Source organism: Alosa sapidissima, chromosome 20 (assembly GCF_018492685.1).
Source record: "Alosa sapidissima isolate fAloSap1 chromosome 20, fAloSap1.pri, whole genome shotgun sequence".
Classification (NCBI taxonomy): domain Eukaryota; kingdom Metazoa; phylum Chordata; class Actinopteri; order Clupeiformes; family Clupeidae; genus Alosa; species Alosa sapidissima.
The window spans coordinates 31,571,854-31,590,865 of record NC_055976.1 but is presented as its reverse complement, the minus strand read 5'-3'; the positions used below and the strand labels follow the sequence as shown (position 1 = coordinate 31,590,865).

Genomic DNA, 19,012 nt, shown 5'->3' with positions numbered 1-19,012 from the left:
GAAGCCCCATTGTTTTTCTATGATTTCTTATTATTATTATTATTTAACATCTTTCTTCCGCCATGGGAGTCTATGGCAGCCCATAGAACCGTCTGGTAAAAAGTTGTGAAATTTGGCACACCGATTGGGGACAGGCCCATGATTAATTTCACCAAGTTTCATGTCGGCTCCTCGAGGGCTCTAGCGCCACCAACAGGCCAAAGTTGGGCGTGCATTCACGCACGTAACTTTTGACCTGTTGATCCGATTTTGAAAAATGAGGTACCGTTGGAATCCTTGGACCAAGCCGAGTTCAACGCACCCAATGACGTCATTTTCCGCCATGATGGATTTTCCGCCATATTGGATTTAAGTGAAAGTGAAACTAATTTTTCACAGGTCACAAATTTTGTCCGATCGTCACCAAACTTGACATACATGATCTTCAGACCAAGCCTCACAAAAGTTGTGGTGTTTTGTCTCCGGAACTATGACCGTTCACCCGTAATATCCAATCGAAATTTGCGGCGAAGCCGCCAAACAGGAAGTGAGCTCATATCTCAGCAACCCATTGATCTATCATAACCAACCTTAGTCCATGGACTCAGGACCCAATCAGGGGGACGCTCAATAAATCTGGTGACCTTTGACCTCTAGGGGGCGCTGTAATTAAGAAACATGCCTTTTGGCCTGTAGCAGCAGTTGTGCTTAGAATTAAAACCCACTAGTGGTGTCTGGTACTACTGTTGAAGGTCCTTAGGCCGACCCAAGCCAACTTGTGATGTCATCGTAATTGATTCGGCCGCCATATTGGATTTAATCAAAAACACGTACGAATTTTCGCAGGTCACAAATTTCAGCGGATCCTCACCAAAATTGGCAGAGAACATCTTCAGACCATGCCTTATCAGTGCATCGCTTTTTGGAACGATTGACAGTAGCATTCGGCTGTAACAGCCAATCGAAACTTGCGGCGAAGCCACCAAACAGGAAGTGAGCTCATATCTCAGCAACCCTGCCATGTATCAAAGCCAAACTTGGTGCATGGACTCAGGACCCAATCAGGGGGACGCTCAAGAAATCTGGTGACCTTTGACCTCAAGGGGGCGCTGTAATTAAGAAACATGCCTTTTGGCCTGTAGCTGCTGTTGTGCTTAGAATTAAAATGCAATAGTGGTATCTGTTAATACTGTTGGAGGTCCTTAGGGCGATCCAGGCCAACTTGTGATGTCATCTTAATTGATTCGGCCGCCATATTGGATTTAATCAAAAACACGAACAAGTTTTCACAGTTTATAAATTTCATCCGATTTTCACCAAAATTGGCACAGACCATCCTCAGACCATGCCTTATCACTGCCCAATTTTCCGGAATTATTGACAAAAGCATCCGCCCGTAACAGCCAATCGAAATCGGTGGCGAAGCCGCCAAACAGGAAGTGAGCTCATATCTCAGCAACCCTTTCATGTATCATATCCAAACTTAGTAGATAGACTCATGATCCCATTAGGGAAATGCTCAAAAAAATGTGGTGACCTTTGAACACTAGGGGGCATTTTGGCCTGTAGCTGCAATGTGTATTATTTCGTCATGGAAGTCTATGGCAACCCATAGGACCGTCTGGTACAAAGTTGTAAAATTTGGCACACTGTTTGGGCATAGCTCCATGATTAATTTCACCAGGTTTTATGTTGACACCTTGAACGCTCTAGCGCCACCATCAGGTCAAAGTTGGACACGCGTTCACGCACTTAACTTTTGACCTATCCTTTCCGCCATATTCGATTTTAGCAGAAGTGAAACTAAACTGTCACAGGTCACACATTTGAAGCATTTGACCATTGAAATCAGCGGTAAAACCGCCAAACAGTAAGTGAGCTCATATCTCTGCAACACTTCAATGCATCAATACCAAACTTACTACGCAGACTCGGGATCCCATTTTGAGGTGGCACATGACATTTGGTGACCTTTGACCTCAAGGGTGCGCTACAAGTAGCAAAAATACACAAATACATTTTGGCTTGTAATTGTTGATGTGTTTGTATTTAAAACTCACTAGCTGTGTAATAATATTGAACAACACGTGACAATGTTTGACATCAATGTCATTTTTATTCATAACAGTTCATGTATAAGGATGTAAAAATTGACATGTTTAAGTTAATTCATTTAAAAAAGTCACTGAATAATCAAAGTCTTTTTTTACTAAAGAAAGATAAGGCACAAAGTATGTGTACTTTATTAATAACACTTTGATTATAGCATAACTAGTGGTATGTAATTAAATCCTTCACATTTAGCTTAGTTAATCTCTAAGTGTGGTTATTTGGTTACATTTCAGGCTATTTATGGACTGAAAGTCATTATTGCAGTCATTGATAATCTGCTACAACTCTGGTAGACAGAACAATCTTTAAACATTCATAATATTTCTCATGTGATTCTCATGACACGTTTTCTACTCAATTTCATGAGATATAAACATATTAACACATTTCCAGAATTATTCTGGTTTATAATAAAAATATTATTAACAATAAGTGTTCCAATTGCAGAGGTAGAAATTGCATGATATTATGCAAACAAATAACCTGAAAACTAACCTCCTGGATAGTATGATATGATGAATTATTGTATCAAATGTATTGTAAGAAAAAGAAAGTTCCATACAAAACAATGACAAAACAAAAAACAAACATGCCCAAAATAGTAAAAAATAAAACTGACAAAATGCAAAAACATATATAAATACTTGACCACACAAGTGCAAAACATGAAGTCGTTAAATCCCCAACTATTTCTAATTCGATTGTATTACTAAATGGGCCTATACCAATCTACAGGACAAAGTCAATCTTTTAACCGGTAGTCAGTAGATGGCCACATCTACAGCTCATTGCCCTTTATAATACTGTCTGGTAGTGCTGTTGTAGATGGCCAAGATCAGCTACATGAACCTCAGCAGGTCCCAAGGCTGATGAGGGTTCATGAGCCTAAACAGGCTCTGACTGTTACAAGTAACCGCTATTAGTCGCAAGGCTGGTGGAGGTCCATGACCCTGAACAGGCTCTTTGACAAGTACAAGTCCCTCTGCACCACCACAACCACCAATGAAAAAGGAGGGGTCTCAGCAGGCTCTCCGTCTGGTACAGGTGGTTGGATAGGTTGTGTGGCTGGCAGATGAGCGGATGAGCCTCAGCAGTCCTCGCCATTGGTGTGTCCCAGGGAACAGACGCATGGACAAGCTCTGTGCATACTGTACCTGTGGAAGTGGCCACACCTCAGCTCTGAAGTCTCTCAGCAGGTATTCTTTGAGACTTGGTAAACATTATCTGTAAAGTAGTTTTAGAGCACATGTAAATTTACAGTAAAAGTATACATTATTTTGTTGCACAGGTGTTAGAAAGCAAAATGTCTATTCATTAATAGTGTATAAAATGTACATCCTACTAAATATGCATAAACATTTAGATTGCATCTTTTGGCAAAAGAAAAACACGGATACTTACATAACCTTAATATAAGATCTTGATAGGCTGCATTGCTAGAGGATGTCTGTGATTCTCAGCAGGCCCTGTGATTGGTGCAGGTCCCTTGCAAGGCTGCATTCCTGGACAATGTCCATTGTCCTCAGCAGGCCCTATGTCTGGTGCAGTTCACTCGGAAGGCTGCATGGCTGGCAGATGTCTGCCATCCGCAGCAGGCTCTGTGACTGGTGCAGTTCTTTGGGAAGGCTACGTTGCTGGCGGATGTCCGTGGTCCGCAGCAGGCCCTGTGTCTGGTGCAGGTCACTCGAAAGGCCGTGTTGCTGGCGGTTGTTTGTCATTCGCAGCAGGCTCTGTGACTGGTGCAGTTTATTGGGAAGGCTGCGTTGCTGGCGGATATCTGTGATCCGCAGCAGGACTGGTGCAGGTCACTCGGAAGGCTGTGGGGCTGGCTGATGTCCGTGATCCTCAGTAGAACTGGTGTAGGACACTCGGAAGGCTCTGAGGCTGGTGGATGGTTGTGATCCTCAGCAGGCTCTTTGACTGGTGCAGGTGACGCAAAAGGCTGCATTGCTGGTGAATGTCCGTGATTCGCAGCTGGACTGGTGCAGGTCACTCGGAAGGCTGTGTTACTGGCAGATGTCTGTGATCCTCAGCAGGACTGGTGCATGTCACTCCGAAGGCTGCGTTGTTGGTGGATGTCCGTAATCCTCAGCATGCCCTGTGTCTGGTGCAGGTCACTCGAAAGGCTACGTTGCTGGGCCTTGGCCAACATTTTCTGTATGGTTTAATTTGTTGTGGCTCTGCATTTACAATAAAAGTCACCATGCTATTGTTACACAGGTAAAATAAACCAACATGTCTTTTAAAGTTTACATCCTGTCAAAAGTGCATGAATCAGAATTAGGATGTCTGTCTTGGAAAAAATGTACAGTTATATATATCATAAAATGGATACTCACATAATGTCAATATGTCAGGAGAGCATGACGGCATTTCCGACTCCAAACCTCTGTAGTGGTTGGTTCAGTTTTGTCTTACAAAATAGGACTTCTTGCACTCCATATTCAGTCTATTGTTTTGTGGTGGTTAATTGTACAGATCCAGCAGTGAAATTTAGCAATATGTTAGTGAACAGATTCCATATGCCAATATGAAATGAAATTCATAGAGCATAAGTAACTTTTCTGATATAATATCAATAACTCTTCCTACTTTTTCCTTCTTTGTAATTATCCATGCCAAAACATACTTCACAATAATTGATAATAACATAACAAAACAAAACAAAATAAAAATAGTTCATTCAATGTATCAACAAGTAAAGTAGGCCTAACATGTTACACACCATCTAAATTAGTCTGTGGTGTGATAACAAAATACTTATAGTACAGTCGCAGCTAAAACAAATCAGTCCCACACAACAGAACAGAACACAAAAGAACAGCCTAATACAAAATCAGGCCCAAATGGAAAACGAACAACGCATCACACAGGCAGAAAAAATAAAACTTAAACCATTAAATATGTCTTATTTCAAGTAGTTGTACAGGACTAATGGCTGAAAATTGTCCTGGGTTGATTAAGTAGCCAACTGAATTGTCCTCACCCAATCTAAAACTTAGAAACAAAAATAAACTTTCTTCTCTGAATTCTTCATGTCAAAACATAGCATTTTTACATAAACAAAATATTTATCTAGTCTGTCAATATTTGAAACAGATTTGTAAATAAAATAATCAACTGATACATATTTTAACTACTTTAACAATGCAATTTACTTTGATTCACCATGTGTATTAGACCCTGTTTACAGAACTGCATACCAAGTGGACAGTGCTGAATATGTAAATGACTGCTAACATGTATTTTCATCACTCAGACAAAAATGGTAAGGTGTTTTCCTTCTACTATGTAAAGCGACCTTGGATTTGAGAAAGGCGCTATATACAGTAAAATAAACATATTATTATTATTATTATTATTATTCAGTTCAATTGGTATGAAAGATACACAGTGCTAAGACGCCACTTGTCAGTCTCGTAGACATAGAAATCATTGCTGAAAATGGCTGTATAGTCCGACACAGGAATAATGGCTGTTGCTGCTGTTTTTTTTTTTTTTAATCCAAATGGTATTCTTCTGACTGTGTCCTCTGAATTTCCCCCTTTACACATCACCTATCTACTCACATGCTTGTCTCAGCAGACTGCATTGCTGTCCATGGCTTTCATGTCCTTCAACTGCCCTAGTGCTGGTGGCAACTTCACCAAACAGAATGTCCTTGGAGATTCTGCCCTTTTCCAAGAAATAGTGGTGTTGCAGCGAGATGAGGCTGGGCCTCTGACCTGTGTCAGCTTAAAGGGAACAGAACTGATCCCACAGTAAATGACAAGAGTTTGTCTGTAATCAGCACTATCTCAAGTGATCTTCATGGTATCATGATTTTACTGTACCAAAGCATTTGTCAGCATGACCCCAATAAGGGTGAACCAGGTACACTTTTTGTGTCACACAACTGTTGAAAACTGTAGCTTAGCTGCAAATTGGTGGTGATTTGGACACCTTCGATATGCATGATAAACAGCAATGGCATGACTGTCCACTTGGTATAATTCATAAAAATGTTGAACAAAAAAGTTCCCTGTATGGGGGCCATTTTCCAAAAGAAGTTGCACTTAAGATTTGTTTTCTTTGTTTGTTTTCACCATTCTTACATAATCTCAAGACAATTCATTCATACATATGAATACATTTATTCTTTCACTTCATTTTTCAGGTATTGTTGTCCTTTAACTCAGTGTTGCAATAATAATACCAGTCTTCAACTGACTGTGATAACTGTGGCAAATAATATGGTTAATTTTATTTTACTGTTATCCTTTTTTTTGTACACTAAAATTGAACTGCTGTGTTTGCTGTTATTGACTGTTATCGTCTTAACTGTAATTCACTGATAATGTTAAGGTTTTACAATAACGGTAAAGATAAAATCATTCAATAGAGTGATATGTCTGTCCATTAATTAAAACTTTAATTTGAACTCTTTTTAGCATTTAAAGCATTACGCATAACTTGGTGTAATGGTGGTGTAATGTAACCAAAATGAAATAATTTGACAAACATTGACAAGACATAGTCTAAAATGCTTTAGACAATTAAGGAATGAAAAATGAGTTGCCTAGATAATAAATCAACTGTATAGCTTCCTGATATTTACATATTCATCTGTATATCTTTACCGTTATTTGCAACTTCTTTTGGAAAATGGCCCCCATACCCCTCCCATCCCTTGCAAGGACCGTCCAGTGTTATGCTCTCTCCTTGCCACCACCCACCCACCCAAACCCCACTTAGCGGACGGAATATGAAGTGAACTCATAATGACGTCATGTGTAACATAGCCAGAACATAAATGCCTACCTATTCAAAGACAAATATTATTAATCACAGAAAACATTACAACAGTGAGATCAGTATCGCTTCATGAAAACTGTAGTATGTCTGCACAACTTCAACAACAACATCTTCTGTGCCTTTAATGTAGACATGATCTATTAATGTACCTTTTTCAGTTGTAGCTGCTTGCACATGTTGAGTGTACCCATGCCGTTCCAGTAACTTGAGAATTGTAGACGATACAAAGATATCCTCATTGAAGTCTCCCATGAGGAGTTTCCTCCCTGGATGCTTCTCAAGTTCAAAGATGACCTGTAATATCTGTTCTCGAAACATGTCAATCTTATAAGAGCTGGGCCTGTACAACACAGCAGCAATCAAATTTGCATGAGGTATTTCAAAATACAGACATTCCAAATTGCATCTTTCTGGAATTGACACCTGCACATCAATGTTTTCTGAACAATACACACCAACTCCACCTCTTTGTTGTTGTTTCAGCGCTGCAAAGGCTGGCTCGGAGTCATCGTAACAGTTTCCTCTCGGATTGTGTTTGAAGACGTATCCTGGAAGTTGTGGCTCTTCTTCAGTGTCTACATTGAGCCACGTCTCTGTTAAGCAAATACAGTCAGCGTTCATGAGGGCTTTGTGAGATTGAACATCCTGAATGTGAGCATTCAAACTCTGCACATTGTGAAGTGCTAATGTGCACACAGGGTTCATGTTGGATGAGACAGACATTCCAAAGTTAAACTCAGGCAAGCTTTTCATAGCCGAATCTACTTTGTTATCACAAAATATGGCAGATTCTTTGAAGTCCTTAATTATCAGCCCACCAAGAGTTCTCACACGACTCAATGCAACATATGCTTGCCCTGGAGCAAAGATCTTCTTGAGTGATACAACAGCCCTTTCAACAGTAAGCCCTTGACATTTATGTACAGTTACTGACCAGGCCAGGCTAATCGGCAGTTGCCTTCGTACTCCACCATTATTAGCCACTTGTTCCTCTTGCACTTCCACTATCGTTGAATGTTCGGAAACCCTTTTTGCTTTTGACCTCTGGATCTTTCCTACATTAGGGTCTTCAAACTCCACGTGGATAGCTGCAGGCATGTCATCCTCTTGTTGACTCTGAATGATTTCCATGACTGTGCCACATGCTCCGTTGACAAGGCCATCAGACACATCTATGTTTTTCTTCAACATGACCCTTGCTCCAACACCCAACGAAACACATTTAGGCAAGCAAGAGTTGAAAACTTTTGTGTGAAAGCCAACTTTCCGTTCCATTCTTCCAGTTTTGGGATTTCGGACAAAGTCTTGAGCACGTATGCTGATTGCGTCTGGGCAGGTCTCTTGCAGTCTCTTCACGTTATATTCATCAACCTCTGCATTTGTAGCATACACATGAATGTCTGTAGATTCCTCACCAGTTTCACGCTGCCTCAGTGTGAGAACATCACAGTCGGTGAGAGGTTCGTTCTTTTTACGGACTCTGAGACGATTAAGCATTTCCGCAAATGCTGCATTTTCTTGTCTAACAACTTTAGTCAGTTCTGCAACCTCAAAGTTGTTGTCCCACAGGTTGGCTCCTTTGTTTTCAGCAAAAAGAGGCGTGCCTTTCACGGGCTTGAGTTGGAAAAAATCACCCACACAAATCAGGGAAACTTTTGCAAACAAGGAATAATCCCCAGTCTGCTTGATTTGACGCAGTCTACCATGAATGTAGGCCAAAAGACGGTGGTCGACCATGGACACTTCATCAATGATCAGAATTTGCAAGCTGCCCATTTTGGTTCGCAAAGAATTGACTTTCTCATCACCTAGTGGTTGATATGGCAGTTTGACATTTGCACCGATGGAGAATGTATTGTGAATTGTTGCAGCGCCAATGTTATATGCAGCCACTCCTGTAGGTGCTGTTAGAAGCACAGTGAGGTCCTCAGGATTTTCAGCAATCTGTGACAACAGCCGTGTAGATTCGTAATGTATCGCTTTGATTAAATGGCTTTTTCCCGTTCCTGCTCCACCAGTAATGAATAATCGCAACGGTTCAGGATTTTGTCCAAACAGTTTCTGCAAACACCACTTACGAACAGCATAGAATATGGCAGACTGTTCTTCATTTAATGATCGCAATAAATGCAATGCATCCTGTCTGGGCATTGACACATGATTTGTTTCCAAAGTGCATGTAGTCTGTGGGTTTGCTGTCAGGTCAGGAATGAGTTTGTCATCATCATCACCTTCATCATCTACAACTTTTTCTTTCATCAGATCCAAACAACGAAGACGCTCCCTTTCTGTTTCAGGACATATTTGAGCCCAGGCATCTTCCAAATCAATTTTGTCTTCCAGCAGCTGTTTAGCTCTGTCAATCTCATCACTTTCTTTTTCAAATAAAGCTTTGTTGGTATCCACAATCGACTGCACTCTTTGAACATCAACACCACATTTCACTGCACCATTTTTATAGAAATGTTCATATGTATCAAACTGGGGCGGTTTGAGGTGACAGTCTTCATAGTAAGGCAGAAACAGTTGCAGCAACGAATGGAAGTACTTTTCAGGGTTTTTTGTGGGAGAAAATCTGGGATACCTCACGACAGCAGGTTCAGTTCGGGTCCTTCGTTTCACAAAACCACAATTGTTGTTGAGCTGTATAATGTCATGTGAATCTTTTTCAGTCGGAACCTGTGACTTTGATAGAACTCTGTATTCAGAACAAAAACTGGCCAGGCATATATCCTCAAATTGTTCATTCTGGGGTCTGCTTTTATATCTCTCAATCACATTGCGCATCCAAATGCTGCTTTCATCATTACACTGTTGGAATTGGGCTTTATTTTGAAGTACATGCAGAGGTAAACTCATCCTAACAGGATTATCACCAACTGGAATGAACTGTACGTCACGAGAGCATTCTTTCAAGTGCATGTGTGTTAATCGATACACTGCCTCTTGGGCTGAAACTTCTCTGTTGTGTAGGTATACACTTCCAAGCTGTTTGAATGCTGCTTTTGCATCAAGGTTGCCATTCATTGACTCGTCTTGGGCACGTTGTAAGAGCAAACCCATTTCTTGTTCTGCTTTTGTGATGTACGACAGTATGTAGACCACAACTGAAAAGGCATCTGTGACATACTGGATATCCATATTGCCTTGCCAAGCACGGAGTAAGTCTTTGTTGTACTGGTTCACCCAAATGTCTCCAGGATTTCGTTTAAGGACAATGCTTTTCTTTTTGGAACATATGTTGTACGCCTTTTCAAACAAACCTTGATCTATCCCAAGAGACTCAAAAAATGCATCAGCTGTATCAAAATTCATGTCAGGCATGGTCAACGCAGTTTTAACATTCTTTATTATTGCACTAGCACTTGTATTGTCATCATTGCCATTCAAGTCCTCACAGTTACCGCCTCTTGTGATGAAAGTACAGCTTGATGGTGGCCGTGGGAAGTTGAACCTGCACACTGTGTTTTTCTTGCGGCAAGTCTTAGAGTGTCTTGTGCTGTGCCTCTGTACGCTGCTCACAACCTCATAAAGCTCTGCATCTGTTTCTGGTGGAATCTCACAAGTGATATATGTATCTATGAACTGTGCCACTTCATCATCACTCTCTTTATCAATCTTGGGAGCATTTTCAACCCAAAAGAGACAGTGGACATGAGGAGAACCACGTTGTTGAAATTCAACACGATAAAAGTAGTCCTTTATTTTCCCTATGGGTTCTGCTGGCGACATGATTACATCACGGAGAAAGCAATGCCATCTGTGATCAAACATTCTTGCCGCTGTCACAGGGTTTCGACGTATGAGTCCACATTTGTCAGACCAGTCAAGATCGTCAACAGACATTTGTTTACCTTCTATTCTTAGAATAGAGTTTAGCATTTCAGGCCATCTCAAATCTGCAGAGCTAAAAGATGCAAAGAACGTGGGTATGGAGAGTTGTCTTATCATGGCAAATAAATCTTTCTGAACTGACATCCAGTATGGAGGTGTGCCACGAATTCCTCGTAAGAACTTGTATCCTTCGTCATTGCGCAATATTTTACCCAACGACTCTGAGTTCAACAACATGTCTGGTGATGCGTCTTTCAGAGAGGAGTTGCCGCCACCTTTGCGTAATGCCACTGATACACCGGATACAACTTGATGCACCTCTGATATGTATTGTGCGTAAAAAATGAAGTCTGTGTTCTGTGCAAAACGCCCATCTGCATTCAGAATGCGTGTATTCAGGTACCGTGACAGACTTATTTTGGACTCTCTTTCATCATGGAATGTAGGTCCACCAGATGGATACAAAACAGGGAAACATTTTGCCTCGTTGGTTTTATCGGACAGCAACCTCACTGGACTGTTACCTTCACCTGGTGCCACATTAAGTATATCCTGAAAATTCTGATCAATGATCTCTGAACCCAGATCGACAGGTTGTAATGATGTATCTGACAAAAGCCCATTCTGGTCTTTGATATAAGTCACATCTTCCTCTGCTTGCTCTTCAGGAACATTGTCATCATCACTGTTAGCAGGTGTTTCCTGTTTGGTACTTTCCTCATGCTGGTCAGTGCCATTCAGAGAGTTTACCCATTCGTCATTCATAGTCACATCACCGTACCATTTATTGTTTGCCATCAAATACCTCAGTGCATTTCTGACACGATCAGTGTGGACATACATGTACTCGTAATGACCTTTATACGTCAACTTGCGTTTCAGTTTCACTCTTATCATCTTGTCATCACATTCATTTCTTGGGAGTATATTTGTCACACCTGCGTTATTAACTGGAACAGAGACGCAAGGACCATGGCAAGCTCTCTGGCGGCCTCGAGGTAAACACAACAGCTTCATGAAGGGAATGTGACGTGCAATGAGATGTTGTTCCAAAGAGTTCAGACATTTAAGTTCCGCTGGAATATCATCCAAATGCATGTTGTTGGTAACACTCTCTTCGGGCAGTTTTCCTCCAAGTATTTTACGATGACATGTATGGCAAATCCATAATTTGCTTGATGGACTATCAGACAAATGACATTTCTGATCACATTCAACATCACACACATGTAAATATTGCAATGTCATGCATCTATTAGCCAATGCAGCCACTTCTGCTCCTTTTCTTTCATAGCAATGTCTTTTACACTCAACCACTTGCTTCCTGAAGAGTAAACGGTGACATACTGAGCATACATATTCAGGACCACAGCTGACCTCCTGACGAAAATGATCAATAGCTAGGCCAATGTCTTCCTGTTTCTTCTGCCATATTAAACAACTCTCACGACTTCTTTTGATTTTATTTATACGGATGTTTTCATTTTCTTGATACTTCCTCTTGTTATGCTCTTTAATTTTGTTCTGGAATCCAATGTTTTTCTTGTATTTCATATGACTGTAATCACGGACAAGTCTCTGAAATTTGCTGTTTGTTTTATATTTAACTTTAGAATAATCACGGACAGCATTCTGATGTTTCTGGTTTCTCCTGTATTTGTCCTTAGAATAAGCACGGACAGCATTCTGATGTTTCTGGTTTCTCCTGTATTTGTCCTTAGAATAAGCACGGACAGCATTCTGATGTTTCTGATTTCTCCTGTATTTGTCTTTGGAATACTCTCGTACATTTGCTTGAAAATCTGTATTTTCCTTATATTTCTTTTGAAAATAAACACTTCGGAATTTCTGAAATTTTGGATTAGTTTGATATTTTCTCTGAAAACGCTGAAGCACGAATTTCCTAAAGTCCAGATTTGTTCTGTATTTCTTTAGAAAATAGTTACGAGAGCACTGGCGCTTAGTCTGTTTGGCAAGCTCATCTTTCTGGTACTTATCTTTGACATATTGAACTTTTCTCTGTCTGTAATCATTATCATTTTGATATCGTTGGCGGTCTTTCTTTGCTTTCACATTTTCTGATTCATCGTTCAACTTTCTCTTTCGTGTTGACCTCAAGTTGTCATCAATCTTGACTGTCTGGCATGTTCCTGCACAAGGCCTTCCTGCATCATTGTGTTGTACACATTCAACAACTTCATAATGATTGCCAGTGTGATTTAAATAGATGCAATTATCTCTACATGTCTGAGAGTCTATAGGTCTGTGCATATTCCATCTTCCATCATTGAAAGTAAATATAGTTGTCTGCAATAAGTCAGCAGCAGCAAAAATATCAATCTCTTTTGCCCATGAACCACAGTAGTAGATTCTTGATTTACTCACATAGTCCTGCACAGATGTGTATTCTTCCCTCAGATATGTTTCAAATTTGGCGCTGTTTCTCTGAAGGTGTTTCACGACAGCCCGTCTTATTTTCAAATGCTTGTCTTCATTGTGACAAATGCTTAAGGCTAGGCTACGGTAAAAGCAATTCCCGTCAGGTTTTATGCTTCTTATCTTACAGGGACATCCCATGTCATCGAGATCAGTGGTTGCCATTAGGCCTAAATCAACATTTTCATTTTGAAGATCTAAACATGTGCACAGTGCATCCTGGTCATGACGAGTTAAAGGTTTAAAAACCTGTTTGTGAAATCTTACATCACTTATAATGACATCATCAGTTGCCTGCAGATTACGCTTTAAAGACTGTTTGTGTGTTTCTACATTGACAAGAATGACATCGTCTGTTGTACTTTCATTGAATGACTGCTTATCCTGTTTGGTCTCTGGTTTCTTTACATTACACTCACAGCTTCTGTTTTCGTCCTTTGATGCACGATCTCTGTTCAGAGTTACGCCAAACTCATGTACATACAGAGGTCTGCAAACGTTTTGTTTAACATCCTTACCGGGCACTCCTTTCAAAACATCACTGTAGTGTGTTCTGTTGCTTACATTGGAACGGGCATTTGAGTCTTGTTTTGTCTGCAACTGTTCTGTGCAATTTGTGGCATTTCCTACAACCTTTGGTGGCTTATGCAACCCACTTACAAATTCCTGCCGTTGGTACACTTTAGGCCTACCTTTCACAGCATCACTGTAGAGCGGACAGCAGTTAGCAGAGCTCGTTGTGCAGCTGGATGAGTCGGTCATCTGGGTGGTAGCATGAGTTACTGCTGTGACTCCAGTTACCTCAAACCGTGGTGTGCTTACGCCAAAAGATCGCGCAAAGTCGTAAACAAATGTGACCAGGGAGTGTATAGAGCTGAAGTATGCAACACAACTTGTCCTCTCACCTTTCTGGTTGACGTTCCTGTTTGCATGTGAATCAACAAAGGCAAACCTTGCTCCTGCATTCACTACAGCACATGTGTTAGCACAAATAGTTAACAAACAAGCATCATTGCTAAACAGTGCCCGCTGCAGTGCTACATCAAAAGGCATGGCAACATCACGCAAAGCATGGTCATAGTCATCAACGTGAATAAATCCTGTGTAAGATTCAGCAAAGTTTATTGCAAAATCACAATTCCACACTTCATATTGCCTAGGTAATTCAGACACAGCAATGTAACCCCTTCCATGGTCTCTTATTTTACCCTGTGCGCTCATTGACCTGTATAGAACAGTTCCCTTAATCAAAACATCATCAAGATCTCCAGTTTCCCAGCTCCACACGTTCTTCATCTTGGACTTCAAAACAGCAGTCAAGCTGATGGCACCACACTGCTTGTTGCGCACATTTCCAAACCGTAGATGGCCTTGATGAAAAGACCCCATCAGCACAGATCTCTCTGGGAAGTCAACAGATTCATTCAAAGAACAACAATCAGTAGCATTATTGTCATGGCACATATTCAGAGAGTTGGTAGAGTTTGTTTGAGAGTTGGTAGAGTTTGCTTGTATTGCGTCCGAAGACTGTAACTGGCATTGTAACTGGCATTGTAACTGGCATTGTAACTGGCAGTCCGAAGACTGTATAGCGTCCGAAGACTGTGTGTGGGCTTTTTTACGAGGACGCCCAACCTCGTCACAGGAGACCAAGTCAACCTGTGCCACCGGGGACCTCTTGCTCGGCACCTGTAACACAGAAAACCCATCATAAGGTTACCAAGTCTAACATATCATACTTCTTTAATAATTTCATCATTAAAGCAACTAATATACTCATACTTTCAGAACAGTAATGTATATATATTTAGATCATAAATATTCAGCAAGTTCTTAAAAGGAAATATGGCGAGTTTTCACATAGGTCTCCGTTTCTCATGGGTCACTGAGTACTGTTGGTATGAAACAAAGTCAAAACAATCAGTTTTTCCTAGCTCGAGTTGCTACAACCAGCAGCTACCGGTAAAAACAAACGTTTTCATTTTTTGTACCGACAATACTTGGTCACCTTGAGAAACGTAGATCTATGTAAGAACTCGCTGGATTTCTCCTTTAAATTAGACATGCAGCACATCCTTCATTAAAATCAAATACATTCAACATGTAAGCGGCATATTTCAAGCAAACATAAAAACTACTGTAAATAAGAATTGGGACAAACATATCAAATGTGTCCAACATTACATGTTTCCTATTAAACACACAATCATAATACATCAGGACATATAGTAAAGCTCAACAGCCTGACCTCAGTGGACCTCAAGTCAGCCTCTCTCTTCTTGGCCACCCTGGACCGCTTGCTTGGACGCGGCATCTGCAAAACACACAGAAAACAGAAATCTCATACAGTTAGCACTAATACTTTCATCAGTTCTGATAAACAGGCAATAACAATGTACATATTTACATCATAAAGACTCTTTAACTTCTGAACTTAAGACAGGGCTTTACATTTAAAAAAAAAATTCCAGGAGCACTTATGCGCCCAAGTTAAAAGATTTAAGAGCACAGGAAAAAAACAAAAAAAGGAAAAAAACTTACACATAATGTAACATTGCACTGCAGCTAACAGTTAAACATGCCAGTACACCAATTGTGAAGAATAAAAATGACTGACATACCTGCCTACTTTATTTTCAATCCGTTCTATTTTTATGCATTTTGTTAATGTAAAATATAATGCATTGGCGTAGCCCATTTGCATTTAGCCTGTATATCAAGTATCTTGCCAAATGTAGTTTATTTATTTGTGAATCCATCCGTAGCAAATCCAAATATGCCTATGGTGACCTCTGACTGCATACTGCCCACTACTACTAAAACCAGGACTAACGCCAATTTTCTCTTCCACAAAAACCAACATAGTCTAATCAAGGATATTTATATTCTTTTGAAATATTTGCTTTGATGGGGGCAGTAGGCAAATGCTACTTTCGTTTTGCACTTCCTACTAGGGTAGGCCACACTGCATTTATCAAAAGGGGTGATATGTAGCTTTATAGCTATTATTAATCTGCTAAACAAATTGACATCTGGAGGATTGTTACATACCACTAGGCCTACACACAAGTACCATGAAATGGAACCTATTGCACACATTTACAGCTACACCCTAGTTAGGCATTCACATTCTTGACCTAAAGTACAAAGCATACGAGACAAGAATAAAACTAATCCAAGCTCAGGATGAGCAACTACGTGAGCATCTCTGTCCAAAGCCCAGCAACCCACTTCAACCTGCATCCCGGTATACAAATCAGACTATTAACCAAATGTTAGGATTAACTTACAATACAGCAGTAATGTTTCCCTCTACAACTCTTAAATCCTCCTTCCTTGCTTTCATATGCATGCCACACCACATTCATCCATAACCCAAATAATATCACACAATCACCACTGAAAACTACTGCAGGAGTCCCTGCAGTGATTCTCATGACTTTCTACTCTGAGGCCATAGAAATTACTCTGAATCAGCGCATATCAGTGTAATATACTAGTTTTTCTGTCCAGAACTGTAAGGCATTTCAATGCCATACACAAGGCCAAGCACAGCTGTAATTATTCCAGATCAACATATGGCATATTTCTTACTAGCACTACGGTTTTACATTTTGCAGGCAATGCAGCATAAAAGTTTCAAAATTTCCCTAGAAGTTGTACATAAAAGCCCTGAAACATTTAACACTTACCTTCAATTAACTTGCTCAAAAAGGAATCCAAAATCTAGAAAACATTTAACATATACAGTTTATGAAACTTAGCATTTACAATTACATAGATATGTACTTTGAGCTTACAAACGAGTGATTTTGCTTGTAATTGTAAAAGAGTATTTTAGCCGTAACCTACGTATTCATAGCTATGATTTTAGCAGCCTCAGTCACATTCCACCCAAACAAGACCAATTTAACCTAGGATAACTTCACAGCTTCTGTTTAAGATCAATTAAATTACTTCATTTGTTAAGAATTGTACATAGTTACCTGCCTTTACACACGGTGTACATGAAACGGAGCCATACATTTGTTTAATGCTTAATCAACTCGTACGGGTTTGCTATGTTCTCCCTTCAGCTATAGCTGCTAGAAGTCTGTCTCTGATTTAGCAGAGAATGTCTAAACGGGCTCTGCTAACATTAAGGTTAACTTGCATTCCACACGGCTTTCAAGATCAGACATGACTCCAAAACTCAACCAAGGTTATAGTACCGAAAAACGTTTTCGTTTTAACGTTTAACACAGTTATTCAAAATGAGTTCAGTTAACGTTAACGTTACCACAAAGTTAATTGCTCACAATCAAACGTGCCTAACGTTAGCCTGCATCATGGCGTGAAGCATCATGCCAGCATGATGTGAACTTAATTCGACGATACAACGTATTTCATGAGATAACGGCCAGTTCTCAACACATTGCCTGCTTCCGTAGGATAATATGTTTTATGTAACGTTAGGCTATTAAAGTTCCTAATTCATTTTTACACAATCGCTACCTTTCCTGTCTGCCTAACTTTAACGTTAACGTTTGTCGTTCATAGTGTGACACTAAAACGTTAGCTGCTAACACATTTAACAAAGGTGGCTCTCCAGATACACCTCAGCTAGACATATTTTCATATTTTTGTGTGCCTATTCTGTTATAAGTAGCTCAAAACCAAATATACAGACATATCAATTCATTTTCTGGAGACGTTAACTTTGCGTCTTACCTCGACAGTTGTAGTCAGCTAAAAGAAAGATGGTAGATGTCACAGACGAGTTATTGGATGATACTCGTCACAATAAAAGTCCCTACTTCATTTGCCATTCTCGATATCAAAATATTTCCACACAGAACACAAAATACATTTGATGGAAAGGTTAGAGATTACAGGTGATAGGTTAAAAAACAAATATCACCATGAAACTTAACTACCATGAAACTTATTTACTATCGTAAAAAACATCATTGTTGTATTGCAAGTTTTCTGAAATCCAAGGCCGTAGTCATGATGTCTAGGCTACATTGGGGGGGACCAAATCTGTGGCGGGGTCAATAATATTATTAAAAAAATATTATTAATATATTATATTAATATATTATTATTGCAAAAATATTATTAAAAATCACAAACAAGTCGTTAGTTAGGTCAGCCAATTAGGTTATTCCAAACTTTTGACGGACATAGGCATGGCATGGATGGATGGATTATGAACCCCTGGACACAGGGCTTAGACTCATAGGTTTGGAGCCTAATAAGATTTTGTCTTCTAATTTAGATTTTATTATGCTGGTGGCTAATCACACAATTTTAACGTAGTTTGAAAGGGACAGGATTCAGGAATAGGCTACTAAGACAGGCCCCTCTTCTGTCTGACTCACCTCATGTTACTGTTACCCCTGTATGCATTATAGACTGGCTTCTGACAGAAATGACGTTTTGTGCCAACATGTAGAAACACTAGACCTACTACAGCCTTTAATTGGTGAATGGAGGTGCAAATTCCTTTCTTTGGTTATTGTCACATTATTGTAAAAGTTTTTTTCCAACTTGTGTGCCGTCGCCACATTTGATCACGTTTTGCCTGCATGGATGCGCGATTGAGTGCGCATCTAAATAATATGCAAGATGCAACAATCATTTCTAAGAGGCCTATAAACGGTCATTTCTGGCATTACTACTAGCATATGAAGGCATTATTTATGTTGAAAGACGTGAAAGAAATGACACAGGCTTGCACAAATTCATCATTTAAAATAAAACGTTTCACTTTCGCTATCATTGCGAGAATAGGCTACAATATGGAAAATGTTCCCTTTCAGTCTGATCGGCTCCAAACATGTATGGGATTTCCTTAGCCTGTGCTACACCTTTC

General features: G+C 39.9%; 1 protein-coding gene and 1 long non-coding RNA gene across 2 annotated transcripts in view; both read right to left on the bottom strand.

Annotated features, from left to right (window-relative positions):
* The window catches only part of mrvi1 (murine retrovirus integration site 1 homolog), a 189,063-nt gene that overhangs the window by 43,575 nt on the left and 126,476 nt on the right, over positions 1 to 19,012 (bottom strand).
* Positions 14,803 to 18,082, bottom strand: LOC121693976. Its single transcript, XR_006025640.1, has 4 exons — positions 17,866 to 18,082; positions 16,848 to 16,881; positions 15,404 to 15,469; positions 14,803 to 14,844 (listed from the first exon to the last, which is right to left on the bottom strand). It is a non-coding gene; the product is annotated as an uncharacterized LOC121693976 (long non-coding RNA).